Source organism: Arachis hypogaea, chromosome 20 (assembly GCF_003086295.3).
Source record: "Arachis hypogaea cultivar Tifrunner chromosome 20, arahy.Tifrunner.gnm2.J5K5, whole genome shotgun sequence".
NCBI classification, from domain to species: domain Eukaryota; kingdom Viridiplantae; phylum Streptophyta; class Magnoliopsida; order Fabales; family Fabaceae; genus Arachis; species Arachis hypogaea.
In genome coordinates this window covers 78,852,917-78,867,254 of record NC_092055.1, presented here as the reverse complement: position 1 = coordinate 78,867,254, position 14,338 = coordinate 78,852,917, and positions in this window count along the sequence as shown.

Here is a 14,338-nt window from a genome sequence, read left to right as displayed (position 1 = left end):
TCCTCAAGGATTGCACTGCCTACAACATCATCCTCGAAAGAAAGACAATCAACGGTCAATCTGTCGTCATCTTCACTAAGTTCCTAATATGAAGTTCCAGACCGACAACGGCACCATCGAAATGATATACGGGCACCGTTTGGCCGTGGATCCAAAAGCCAAACTGGTGGCTCCGAGGAGAAGGAAAATGTTCCCCGACCGAGCATCTAAAGTCAAAAAACAAGTCAAAGACCTGCTTGAAGTAGGCTTCATCCGAGAACTCCCTTACACGACCTAGTTGGCCAACGTTGTACTAGTAAAAAAGGCAAACAGCAAGTGGCAAATGTGCGTCGACTACATGCACTTGAACAAAGCCTTTCCAAAGACGCCTTTCCCCTACCAAACATCGACGAACTAGTCGATGCCACTTCGCAACATCAATACCTCAGCTTCATAGATGCCTACTCCGAATACAATCAAATTCTCATACACCGGCCTAACGAGAAGAAAACTGCCTTTGTAACTCCCGACAGCATGTATGTACTACTATATGGTCATGCCATTCGGGTTAAAAAATATAGGAGCCACGTACCAGAGGCTCGTCACAAAAATCTTTAGAGATCTCTCTAGAACTAAGCTAGAGGTCTACATCGATGACATGCTCACTAAAACCCAAACTGGTGAGGAGCTCGTTAACAACCTCAAACTCATATTGGACACCTTAAGGAAGCACCGAATATGCCTTAACTCGACGAAGTTCACTTTTGGGATGGAAGTCAGGAAGTTCCTATGCTTCATGATCACTCAATGGGGGGTAGAGGTAAACCCGAAAAAATGCAAGGATATTCTTGAGATAAGAAGCCCAGCAAATCTCAATGACGTCCAGAGGCTGACCAGATCGGGCAGAAGTCTCCAACTTCGGGTTCTTCATCTCAGAAGAAGATTATTCCTACTCTTTCTGTTTGGGTGATTCCTTCTGACTCCGCCCCAGAGAGTGCAGCTGTTCCCCCTTCTCCTTCATCTTCAGATCCCCCTCCTAAAAGGCAAAAAACTGCCAATGAGGGGAGTATTTATGATAAAGGCTTTGACAAGATTGCTTGGACTAAGAGAAATATTCTCCCTCATAGTCGTATTGGTATGGATGATGTTGCTATTCAGAGCCATTTCCAACTCATGTCCCATAATGGAATTTGAATAGCGAGAGTGCCTACGTCTTTGGCCAAGGAATTACAAAATACTCCCCTTAGTGCCACTCACAGATCTCTTGTGGCTATCCGAGCTGAGGTGGAAAGAGTTAAGGAAATAAAGAGGGAGTTGGAGGAGGAGAAAGCTGGACTGAAATTCAACTTAGAGAAAGCTCGGTCTCAGATAAAGAAGGCAGAGGCGGACACGACTATAGTGGAGAGGGTGAAGAAGATAGCAGAGGGGAGCTACACCCAGGTATATGGGGACAAACTTGACCTTCAAGAAGAGTTGGAGAAGGCAAAAGAGAGATATGCCACACTTAAAGAGTCTGTTGTCGAGGGGATGGACGAAACGTTTAACAACCTGAAAGCTCAAGTCCAAGTCCTTGCCCCCGGGGTCGATCTCTCCTTGTTTAGCCAGGACAACATAGTGGTTGATGGGAAGATCGTCCTAGCCCCTGAGGATGACGATGAAGAACCTTAAACTGACCTGAAGTCTTCAGGTACTGGGGTTGGGCAAGCTTCACAGGCTCTTGAGTCTCTCCCCGAGGTAGTTAATGTCGAACTCCCTCCTTCGCCTCCTGGTGCCATTCCTACTATGCCGGTCTCTGTTCACCCTCTCCGTTCCCCCCTGCCCGAGGCAAGGACGTAGTGACTAGGGAGGAGCTTAATCCTTTACTTTGCCCTTCTTTGTAGCTTTGTGTAATTTTTACTTCCCTTGTTTTTTGGATGGTCCGACTTGTGGGTCTTTGATGAACAATTTATTTTTGTAATAGCCAGTAGTTTCTTGGACAAACTTCCTATACCTTTAAGTTGTTTACAAAAAACTTTAGAATATACAGACCCTTTTTTTTAATTGATGTTAGGTCTTTACTTGTTTAATTAGATTTAGGTTTTTATGGCTATTTAGTTGGGGATTATATCTCAACAACTTTTATTGCCATTTTCCACTAAGTTTAAGCATTAGGTTCGTTTGTATAGATTTTCTTTCAAGCTCTAACTTCGGGTAGTCAGACTTTGTCAAGTTACTTCTACACATCGTTTTTATTCCGACTTAATTTTAACGTCGATTTTCACGAGTTGTTTATATAACTTTTACATTACCTTGTACCTCATTGCTTCATCTTGCCGGCCATCTTAGGTCGGGGATTGATTTTTGCGGCTTGTTGAGCTTAAGTTAATGCGTTTTTATAGGAAACTTTTTGAAGAAGGAATGGAATTTTATTGATAAATGAGAAATTCCTTTACATAGATTCGCTACTAAGGGTGTTAGACTACCCTTAGCCCTTGCTATCATGCCTCATTAAAACCCCCTATAGAAAAAAACCCTTTTTAGGAAAAAATCTTAAGGTTGGAAAAAAGAGTACATAAAGGAACAAGGTATGCTATCTAATAGTAGTACTGTTTTAGGTTACACACGTGCCATGACCTTGGGAGCTCTCTTCCTTGTAGGTTGGACACTTTGTAGTAACCTTTTCCTAAGACCTCAACGATCTTGTAGGGTCCTTTCTAGTTTGCTGCTAGCTTCCCTTCGCCTGACTTTTGAGTTCCAATATCATTTAGGATTAGTACAAGGTCGTTTGTGGCGAAGCTTCTTTTGATCACCTTTTGATTATACCTTAAGGCCATCTTTTGCTTTAGTTCTTCTTCTCTGATTTGAGCTTGCTCTCAAACTTCTTGGAGGAGGTCGAGCTCTTTCTTTTGTGCTGGGGTACTGGCACCTTCATTGTAGAATAGAATCCTAGGTGATTCTTTGGTACTTTCTATTGGAATCGTGGCTTCTATTCCATAAGTAAGTTGGAAAGGTAACTTCCTTGTTGTGAAGTGAGGGGTTGTTCGATATGCCTATAAGACTTGAGAGAGCTCGACCTATCCATGCTCCTTTTGCCTCTTGTAGTCAGCGCTTCAACCCGGTCAATATGACTTTGTTTGCCACTTTAGCTTGTCCATTGGCCTGAGGATATTCTATCGATGTGAATTGGTGCTTTATTTTAAGATCGGCCACCAAATTTCTGACGATCGAGTCGGTGAAATGGATTTCATTGTCCGTGGTGATGGAGTAAGGGACCCCAAACCTTGTGATAATATTTTTATATAGGAACCTCCAATTTCTCTGGGTAGTGATAGTTGCTAGTGGTTCTGCCTCAATCCACTTAATGAAATAGTCAATTCATTTTATGAGGTATTTAAATTGTCTCGGTGCTTGAGGACACGGTCCAAGGAGATTGAGTCCCCATTTGTGAATGGTCATGGTGAGGTGACACTAGTGAGCTCTTCGGAGGGTGCCACATGAAAATTGGCATGCTTCTGGCAAGGTGGGCACTTTTTAACAAACTTGGCCGCTTCTTTTTATAAGGTCGGCCAGAAGAAGCCGGCCTGGATCACCTTCTTGGCTAGTGATCGGGTTCCCAGGTGATTCCCACATATGCCATTATGTACCTCCTCTAGGACCTCCTTTGTGTTAGAGGTCGGGACGCACTTTAAGAGAGGTGTTGATATTCCTCTTTTGTATAGGACATTGTGGACCAATGTGTAATTTTATGCCACTCTTATGAGTCTTCGACCTCCTTTTCATTTTCAGGGAGGATATCAAATTTAAGATAGTTGACTATAGAGATCATCCATCCTAAATGTTGATTAGATAGAGTCATTACACTTGAGTTGTCATCTTCCTTTGATATCAATGGTGTATGTAGAGTCTCCTGGATAAAGCTTCTATTGTTGCTCCCTGGCTTGGTGCTGGCTAATTTGGAGAGGGCATCAGCAAGGGCGTTTGATTCCCGAGTTATATGTTGGACCTCTACTTCTGAGAATTGTGCTAGTTGTTCTTATGCTTTATCTAAGTATTGCTTCATGTTGGGGTCCTTGGCTTGATAGGTACCATTAATTTGTGAAGTTACCACTTGAGAGCACTGAACACTATCAGCCTTTCTGCCCCCACTTCTTTAGCCAGCTTCAAGACAGGAAGTAAGGCTTCATACTCTGCTTGGTAATTAGAAGCAGGAAACTTGAACCTTAACGAGAGTTCTATCCGATACAGGTGATAAATCCCATTTTTAGGGTTTGTCTTGTGCTTAATTTAGGAGAGTTTATGACCTTTTACCCACATTTATTCAATGAAATAGCATGGTTTCATGACTGTCTCCTAATTTGTGCTTAAGTGTGAAAACATGCTTTTTAGGCCCTTAATTGCTAATTTTGATTCACCTTTGATTCCACTAGATGCCTTGACATGTTTGTTAGTGATTTCAGGATTGATAAGGCTAGGAATAGACCAAAGGGATGGAGAGGAAAAGCATGCAAGTGGAGAACTCATGAAGAAACAAGGATTTGGGATGCTGAGATCGACGCGTACGTACAGCAGACACGCACGCGTGGGTTGTGGAGTCGCATGGCGACGCATTCGCGTACATGGCGCGTACGCATGGATAGGAAATTGTCAAGCGACGCGTACGCGTACATGGCGCGTATGCGTCGATGCTCTCACGTGACTCACTTAAAGGCAAAATGCTGTGGGCAAATTCTGGGCTTCCCAGGCCCAAATCCAACTCACCTCTAATGCTATTTAACCCAAAGATTGAAGAGGGATTATCTATCTGGAGTCTTAGTTAGTTTTAGTTTAAGTTTTGGAGGGAAAGTTAGTCTCTAGAGAGAGAAGCTCTCTCTTCTCTCTAGAATTAGGATTAGGTTTAGGTTTTATCTTTCTTCTCTTGGATCTAGATCTACTCCTTCTCTTGCTTCAATTTTCCTTTTGCTTTATGAATTCTTATGTAGATTTCTATTTCTCTTTTAATACAATTTATGATTTCCGTGTCTTTTCATGTTTGATTTGGTTTTCTATTAGTGATCTCTTGCTATTGTAGTTAGATCTCTTTTTAATTCTTGCAATTCATGTTATTTACCTTCATTGCCTTTTATGTGTTTGATGAAATACTTCTTTTAGTAATGAGTTAGATTTTGTTCCTATTTGCCTAGGTAGAGTAATTAGTGACTCTTGAGTTATCTAATTCCTTTGTTGATTGATAATTAGAAGTTGCTAATTGACTTGAATGCCACTAAAGCTAGTCTCTCGTTATGATTAGGCTAGGACTTGTGGAATCAAGTTAATCCATCCACTTGACTTTCCTCCATGGTTAGAGGTTAACTAAGTGGGAGCAATGACAATTCTCATCACAATTGAGGATGATAGCTAGGATAGGACTTCTAGTTCTCATACCTTCCCAAGAGCTTTATTAGTTGTTAGTTTATTTCCTTCGCCATTTATATTTCTTGTCTCTTATCTCAAAAACCCCAAAATATACCTCATAACCAATAACAAGAACACTTTATTGCAATTCCTAGGGAGAACGACCCAAGGTTTGAATACTTTGGTTATTATTTTTAGGGGTTTGTACTTGAGACAAACAATCTTTTGTATGAAAGAATTATTTGTTGGTCTCGAAACTATATTGTAACGAGATTTCATTTGTGAAATTCTATACCATCAATTCTATGCCATGTGATTCCACAATCTACGCGTGCGTGATAAACCCCAATTTTGTGGTTTATATTGTGTAGAATGTGAGGGGTTTTATCAATATTTTTCACCCTTATTCACAAGAATTGCATGGCTTTGTGTTCTCTTCCTAATATTGCTTCATGATGGAAAACATGCTTCTTTTGCCTTAGAATTGCCATATTTTGATCATCTTTTATTACCATTCGATGCCGTGACGTATTTGTTGAGTGATTTCAGAATTCATAGGGCAAGAATGGCCTAGAAGAGAGAAAGAAAGCATGCACAAGTGGAAGGAACATGAAGATTTGGGAGTTTCAGCATGGGCGTGCACGCGCACCTCGCGCGCACGCGTGGGTGCGGACAGCTGGAAGCGGCACGCGAAGATCGGTGCATCCGCGTGGATTAGCGAAATCCCATCGACGCGCACGCGTACATGGCGTGCATGCGTGGATTGCAAAAGTCAATCGGCGAGCACGCGTACATGGCACGTACGCGCGACAAGCTGCACGTGACCTCATTAAAGGAAATTGTGCCTGGCGATTTCTGAGGCTCAAGAGGCCCAAATTCAAGCTGGTTCTACACGGAAAAGACCCAAGGATGCTAGGGGAAAGGGGGGATCATTCATTTTACACTTAGACACAATTTTAGCTAGTTTTTTGGTTTTTTGGTTCTTCTAGAGAGAGAAACCCTTGTTCCTCTCTAGATCTAGTTTGATTTCATCTTCTCTTATTGAATTCTAAATTGGATCTTGTTGATTTCTAGTTTTGATTACTTAATTTGAATTTCTTAGTATAATTTTATTTAGATCTTGTGTTAGATTTATGTTTTCTTGTCAATTGTCATTTTCTACCCATTTCATGAATGTTGTGGATCTTGAATTGTTAATGTTACATTGATGATTTCCATGGTTAATTGTGTTGTTTGAGTGATTTTACATTGATAATTGTTAGTGGATACTTGTTAATTTCAATTTAATTGCATTTTGAATATGTCTTTTAGTAATGCTTACCATGTGTTTGATGAAATATTTCCTTTAATTATGGAGTAGTTTTCTTTACTTTTGGCCTAGGCTAAGGAAATTGAGTGATCTTGAGTCGTTGGGTCTCATTGAATTGGTGATTTGAGAACCCTTGGTGATCAATTTGATACCCATTAACACTACCCACTACTAATCTAATTAGTAGATAGGTTGGGACTTATGGGTTGATGTGATCAAACCTATTTGATGTACTTCAACCTTAGGAGTAGACACTACGTACTTAAGGCTTTTGGGAAGTAGACTTAATGGGTTGGTACCTCATAATTATCAATATTTGGTATGTAGACAAGGATGGTGATCTCAATTCCCATGCCTAGCCAAGAGTTGCTTTTATTATTCATATTTGAAAATCAAAATTTCAATTGCTTAATTCTAGCTATAGTTACTTGTTAGTTTTAGAGTAGAATTATATTACTTGTTCTCTTATTAGTTTGTAATTGCTCATACCTTGCTTTAGCTACTTGAATTAGTTTCATGCATCTTAAGATTTCTTGTTTGATTAAGTCTTTTAGTTTAAATCCTTGCCCATGACTTGCAACCCCGGAATTCTAACCAATGTTGAAGCACATGTTTGCCCATTCCTTGTGACGCGACCCGGAGTTTAAATACCTTGGTTAATTCTTATTTGGGATTTCTTACTTGTGACAACCAATATTTTTGCATGTGAGGATTCTTTGTTGGTTTAGAACTATACTTACAATGAGATTTCATTTGTGGAATTTTAAACCGTACAAAAGACCAAGCATCAAAATGGCACCGTTGCCAGGGAATGGTTGCAACATATGCCTTGATATTGGTTATGTGAATATGTGAATAGTGTAGATAGTTTACTTGCTTTCAATACTTAGTTATAGTTTAGATTTCTTTTGTATGTGTGCTATAACTCCCAAGTTTGATGACTCAGTCTCAACCGAATTCTAGCTTAGCCGAGTTTGACCCTGAGATTGAAAGAACTTTGTTACACACTCGACAAGCTAGATGACGGTTGGACTATACAGCTAGTACTTCAGCCTCTCTTGAGGAACATACCGAATCATTAGACGATACCGAGAGTGACTTGGAGTCTGCTACTTCCTATTCTTCTGTTGGCACTACTAATACATCTTTGCATCCCATAGGTGAACCACACATGGTGGAGCCACGCCAGATCACTTTGCATGAACAAGGGGCTCCGGATATCATACTTCAACCTTTGCAAACGAGGTATCCCAACCTTGATCCAAACTTTGAGTTGAAGAATAGCTTGATAAATCTACTTCCTAAGTATCATGGGTTGCCGGGTCAAGACCCCATCCGACATCTAAGAGATTTTCAAGTTGCTTGTTCTACAGCTCGAAGGCATGGAGCCGATGAGGTGGCTATTATGGTTTTTGCCTTCCCCTTCTCTCTTGAGGGGCAAACAAAGATATGGTTTTACTCACAACCGGATGAGATTGTGACAAATTAGGATTTCTTGAGAAGAGAGTTTCTAGAAAAATTCTTTCCACCGGAGAAGACCGACTACATCCGGAAGGAAATCTCGAGTATAATGCAAAAGGACCAAGAGAGTTTGTATGAGTATTGGACTCAGTTCAAGAGGCTATTGGAATCTTGTCCACACTATGGATTGGATACTCACTTGCTCATTAGTTACTTCACCGGAGGTCTTTGTGCGGAAGATAGAAGATTATTCACCGCTTCTAGTGGTGGTTCCCTTTCCAAAAAAAAGACGGCGGGAGAAGCTTGGAGCTTGATAAATGATGTTGCCGAGGCTACACAACACATAAGGGTGAGAAGTAACCCCCTCAAGGGTGTGGTAGAACCATCCCCTTCCGTGACAAGCTTAACCAAGGCGCTTGGGGACATGACCACTATCCTTACACAAATACAAAAAGATCAAAAGGCATTCTACTCTATCCAAGCCATCCAAGCCCCACCCTAAGTTGCTCAACTTGAAGGCCCTCCTAGAATTTGTGGTTTATGCTCTAGCACCACACATTACACTGATCAATGTCACCAAATTCAAGAGGAGTATGCCCTTGTCGTGGCTAATGTGAACTACAACAATCGTCCACCCTATCCTTCTCAATGCCAAAACAATTACTCTCATGGTAGTAATCAAAATCAAGGGTGGAGGGATAATGCACAAGGGAGCAATCAAAACCAAAGATGGAACAACTCTTCTTCTCACTACAACAACAACCAATCTTCATCCTAATACCACCATAACAACAACAACCACCAAGCCAACCAAAATCATCACAACCAAAACTAAAACAACTACACCAAATACCAAGCACCACATCATAGACAACAATCCAACCAAGCCTCTTCATCTTCCAACAATCAGGTTGATGAGCTTAGAGCTACTATGGAGAAACAAGATGAGAACAACAAGGCTCAATTCAATACCTTGAATGCATAATATGGCAACTTGAATGTACAATATGGTAACATGAGTGCTCAACTAGCCAATCACACTGACATGATTTCAAAGTTGTCCATGTCCTCCTCCAACAATAACACCAACCAACCCTCAAGCTCTTCTAATCTTCCATCCCAACCTCTTCCAAATCCCAAGGACGGTCTCAATGCCATCACTCTACGGTCAGGAACTACATTGGAGGAGATACCTCCTAGGGTCGTGGAAGACATTCATGAGTAAGAAGTGGTTGTCGAAGCTCCACATGAAGAAGAGGAGGTAAACAAAAGACACGGGGAAGAAGGAGTAAGCCTTAAGGAACCTAAGAGAAAAGCTATAGTGGATGAGTCCATTCCTATCCCATTCCCTTCCATGGTGAAGAAGGCAAAGAAGACTCCGGAGTTTGATTTAAATTTGCTTCAAGTGTTCAAGAAGGTGGAGGTCACCATCCCACTTCTTGACGCCATCCAACAAATTTTGAAGTATGCAAAATTCTTGAAGGACTTGTGTACACACAAGTATAGGATAGGTGAGTTGGAGACATTATCCTTTGGTAATTCTATTTCTTCCTTAATGAAGCCTGTTCCTGAGAACTATAGCGATCCTGGAACTTGTTTGGCGTCTTGTCGTATTGGTGGAATTGCTTTTCATGACTGTACGTGTGATCTAGGGGCTTGCGTAAGCATCATGCCCTTATCTATTCTTGTGCGGTTGAATTTGACTCCATTGAAGAGGTCGGCGGCAAAATTTGCTTTAGTCGATAAGAGCGTAATTACTGTTGTGGGAATAGCGCAGGATGTACTTGTGGCGATCAAGGACTTGGTATTTCAACTTGACTTTTACATCCTTGAAATGCCTCCAACAGAAAATAGAAGCTCCTCCTCCGTTCTACTTAGTAGACCCTTTTTTAAGACCTCTAAATTCAAGCTAGATGCCTACACCGGTACATATTCCTTTGAGGTCGGAGACAAGACTATCAAGTTTAATTTGGAAGAAGCCATGAAGCACCCTCCCGAAGAGCATTCCATTCTCTGGTGTGATGTAATCGATGAAGTGGTAGCGGAAGTACGAAGAGAAGACCATAACAAGTTGTGCTACCCTATTGTTGAAGAGACGGATAACCAAGATGGTGAACAAGAGGAATTTGTTGAGAATGAACTCCGTGAACTTGATGAAAAGGAACCTCAGCTTGAGGCAAAGAGTGAACTGAAGCCTCTTCCGTCTCATTTGAAGTATGCTTTCTTAGAGGATAACCAAAGGTTTTTGGTCATTATTGCTAGTGAGATTTCTAGTGTAGAAGAAGGAAAGCTCCTAGATGTTCTAAGAAAGTACAAGAAGGCAATTGGTTTGTGATGACAAGTCATCTTAGTCTAGTTTCACTAGCCTTTTTCTTTTGTTTTCAATTGATTTATGCACTTTCTTCAGCCATAAGCAAGCCAATTGGGTAGATTTCCATGTTTCCTTTGATTTAATCAACCATAGATGAATTAATGCAATTTCATGAGGATTTATGCTATAATTGCCACATATTATGAAAGAATGACAAACTCATGATTTTGAGCATAGCTTTGATGTGTTTGGTTGATTAATGATAGGTGAAGAAAGCTTGGAGAAAGGTTGAAGCAAGAAGGAATGGCTAGGAGCAAAAGAGAACAAAAAGTTTGAGCAAAAGTTTGCCTCAAACTTTAGCTCAAACTTTCGGATAAGTGAAAACACACCAGGGAACAAAAAAGCTTGAGCAAAAGTTTGCCTCAAACTTTAGCTCAAACTTTTGGGAGAAAAGCTTGAGCCAACGTTTGCCTCAAACTTTTTGGCAAACGTTGGCATCACAAATCAACACCCTGGAGAGAAAAAGTTTGCGCCAACGTTTGCCTCAAGCTTTTTGGCAAACGTTGGCGCCATCAGCAACACACCCAGGAAACAAAAAGTTTGCGCCAACGTTTGCCTCAAACTTTTTGGCAAACGTTGGCGCCATGAGTGTGCATAAGGGGGCCAACGTTTGAGCAAAAGTTTGACCCCAAACTTTAGCTCAAACGTTGGTAGCAGCAACAATGGGGTTGCTGATGTAAAAAGTTTGAGTAAAAGTTTGCCTCAAACTTTTACTCAAACTTTTACTCAAGATTTTATAATTCCCAACCCGGTTCACTTCGGTTCTCTTTCCAACTCCAAGAGCAATCAACCAAGGCCTTTATCAACTCAATTCCATCAAGAGCAAAGGCCCAATTCAAGGCTTGAAGACCATTTGAAGAAAGTGTATAAATAGATTAGGATTTAAGTTTCTAGGGAGTTTTTTTTCTTTTTCGGTTTTGATTTGGTAGTTTGTAGAGAGCTCACTTTTACATTTTGGCATTGTTGTTTTAATTCAAGAGAATTTGGGGAGGAGAATTGATCTCTCTTCTTCCTTGTTCTTGCTTGAATACTCTTTACTTTTCTTGCTTCGGATCTTGGGTGGAGAATTGAAGAAATTCTGTTTCAATCTCACCTTGGGATCTTGTTTAAATTTTCCGCATCGTTAAATTTCAGTTTCTGTTAATTGCTTCTTCTTCTACTTTCTCTGAAATTTACATTTTTTCATTTCCTTTGCAATTGTTCTTTTTGGATCTAGGAAGGCATTGGGATCTAGACTTGGTTATCTAGTCTCTTGAGTCCTGAGATCTGGATTTCCATTTTCAATTTCTCTGTTTACTGCTTTTCAAGCTCTTTTATATTTCTGTTTTAGATCCGATTTAATCCAAGGCATCTTCTACTCTTCTGTTTGTTGTATTTTACTTTTCCTTGTTTAATTTCTGCAAATCTAATTCCCAATCCCCTTTACAATTCAAGCCATTTACATTTCTTGCACTTTAAGATTCTGCAGTTTACATTTCTTGCGTTCTAAGTTTCTGCCATTTAATTTCTTGTCTTTAAGATTCAGCACTCTAATTCCTGTTCTCTTTAATTTCATGCAAATTTTCCATTACCTTTACTTTCAGTGCAATTTAAATTCTGCAAATCACAAATCTCTCAACCAAATCTTGATTCGCTTGAATAAATCAACCACTAAACTAAAATTGTTCAATCTTTCAATCCCTGTGGGATCGACCTCACTCCCGTGAGTTATTATTACTTGATGCGACCCGGTGCACTTGCCGGTGAGTTTTGTGTCGGATCGTTTTCTGTACATCAAGTTTTTGGCGCCGTTGCCGGGGATTGATTAGATTGACAATGATTAAGTGAGGTGGTGATCTAGATCTAGCATTTTTATTTTTTTGTTTCTCTAATCTTTGATTAACACGCTAACTGTTTGAAATTTTGCTTAAACTAAACTTCGTTCTAGCAATAGACTGAAGAGTTACTGGTGGTGTTTCTTTTGTTTTGTTTGTATGTCAGGTACAGGGAGATCCATTCCTGTTTTATCTGAAACTGACCAGAGAACTCTTAGAAGGTTGAGAAGAGCTGAAAGAGGGAAAAATATTGTTGGAGAGGAAGAATCTGAGGAAGAATATCATGAGATGGAAGGAGATCCATCTAATCCAGGAGGAGGGGTTAACAATAACCCACAGCAGAGGAGAGTACTGGCCTCCTATACCTTTGCAAATGCTAGACATTGTGGAAGCAGCATTCTCACCCCTAATGTCAATGCAAATAACTTTGAATTGAAGCCACAACTCATTACATTGGTCCAAAACAACTGCTCGTTTGGGGGAGGACCATTGGAGGATCCAAATCAACATCTGTCTACCTTCTTAAGGATTTGTGACACTGTCAAGTCCAATGGCGTGAATCCTGAAACTTACAAACTTCTGCTGTTCTCGTTCTCATTAAGGGACAAGGCCGCACAATGGCTTGAAACTTTTCCTCAAGGAAGCATCACTATCTGGGATGATTTGGTGACTAAATTTCTAGCCAAATTCTATCCACCTCAAAGAGTCATCAGGCTGAAGACTAAGGTGCAAACATTCACGCAATTGGATGCTGAAAATCTGTATGAAGCATGGGAGAGATACAAGGCTCTGCTGAGGAAATGTCCACCAGAAATGTTCACTGAGTGGGACAAGTTACAGAACTTCTATGAAGGACTCACTCTAAAGGCTCAAGAATCACTTGACCACTCAGCTGGAGGATCATTGCAACTTATGAAAACAGCAGAAGAAGCTCAAAATCTTATTGACATGGTGGCCAACAATCAATATTTCTTTGCTCATCAAAGAAATCGCCAACCATCACAAAGGAGAGGAGTAATGGAGCTAGAAGGGGTGGACTCAATCTTGGCTCAAAACAAGATGATGCAGCAGTAAATTCAACAACAATTTGAGCAAATGACCAAGAGGATTGATAGCCTCCAAGTTGCAGCAGTTAACACAAGCCAACCATCATCCACATGGGGGCAAAATGAAGAAACTCAAGAAGAACAACAACAAGAGCAAGTACAGTATATGCACAACCAAGGACCAAATGAAGTGTATGGTGATACATACAATCCATCCTGGAAGAACCACCCAAATCTCAGATGGGGAGATAATCACACCCAAAGACAACAACCATGGCAGAGGAACTCAAACCAAAACACTTCAAGAAACAACCAAAACCACAACCAGCAGCAAACTAACCAGAACCCCTACAGAAAACCTCAAAACAACTACCCCAACCCCATCCAGTACCAATCTAATAACCAACCCACCAACCAAAATGCCTACCATCCACCACCCACATCTCACAACCCACCACAAGCATCACCTGAATCTCAAAGACTCACTAACTTGGAGACCTTGATAGACAAAATATTGAAACACCAGGAAATGACAACCAAGAACCATGAAGCCTCTTTGAAGAGCCTAGAGAGGCAAATTGGACAAATCTCCAAACAGATTTCTGTTGAGAGACCTTCAAGCTCACTGCCAAGTGACACAATCCCAAATCCTAAGGAAGAATGCAAGGCAATACAATTAAGGAGTGGGAGAACATTGATGAGAAAAAATGACACTACAAAGAAGCAAGCAGAGAGCAGCAAAAGGCCAATAGAAGATGAGGAGCAAACAAAGGAAGATAAAGCCAAGGATCAAGTTGTGATGCCAAACAAGGGCACTGAGAAACTCAAAGAGAAGGATAACCAATCATACAGTTCAAAAGAAATGATTCAGGGACAGCAGCAAGTAGGAAAGAGCATCACACCTCCACTGCCATATCCCCAGAGATTCAACAAGGAGGCAAAGGACCAATAATTTCACAAGTTCCTTGAGACTTTCAAGAAGTTGGAG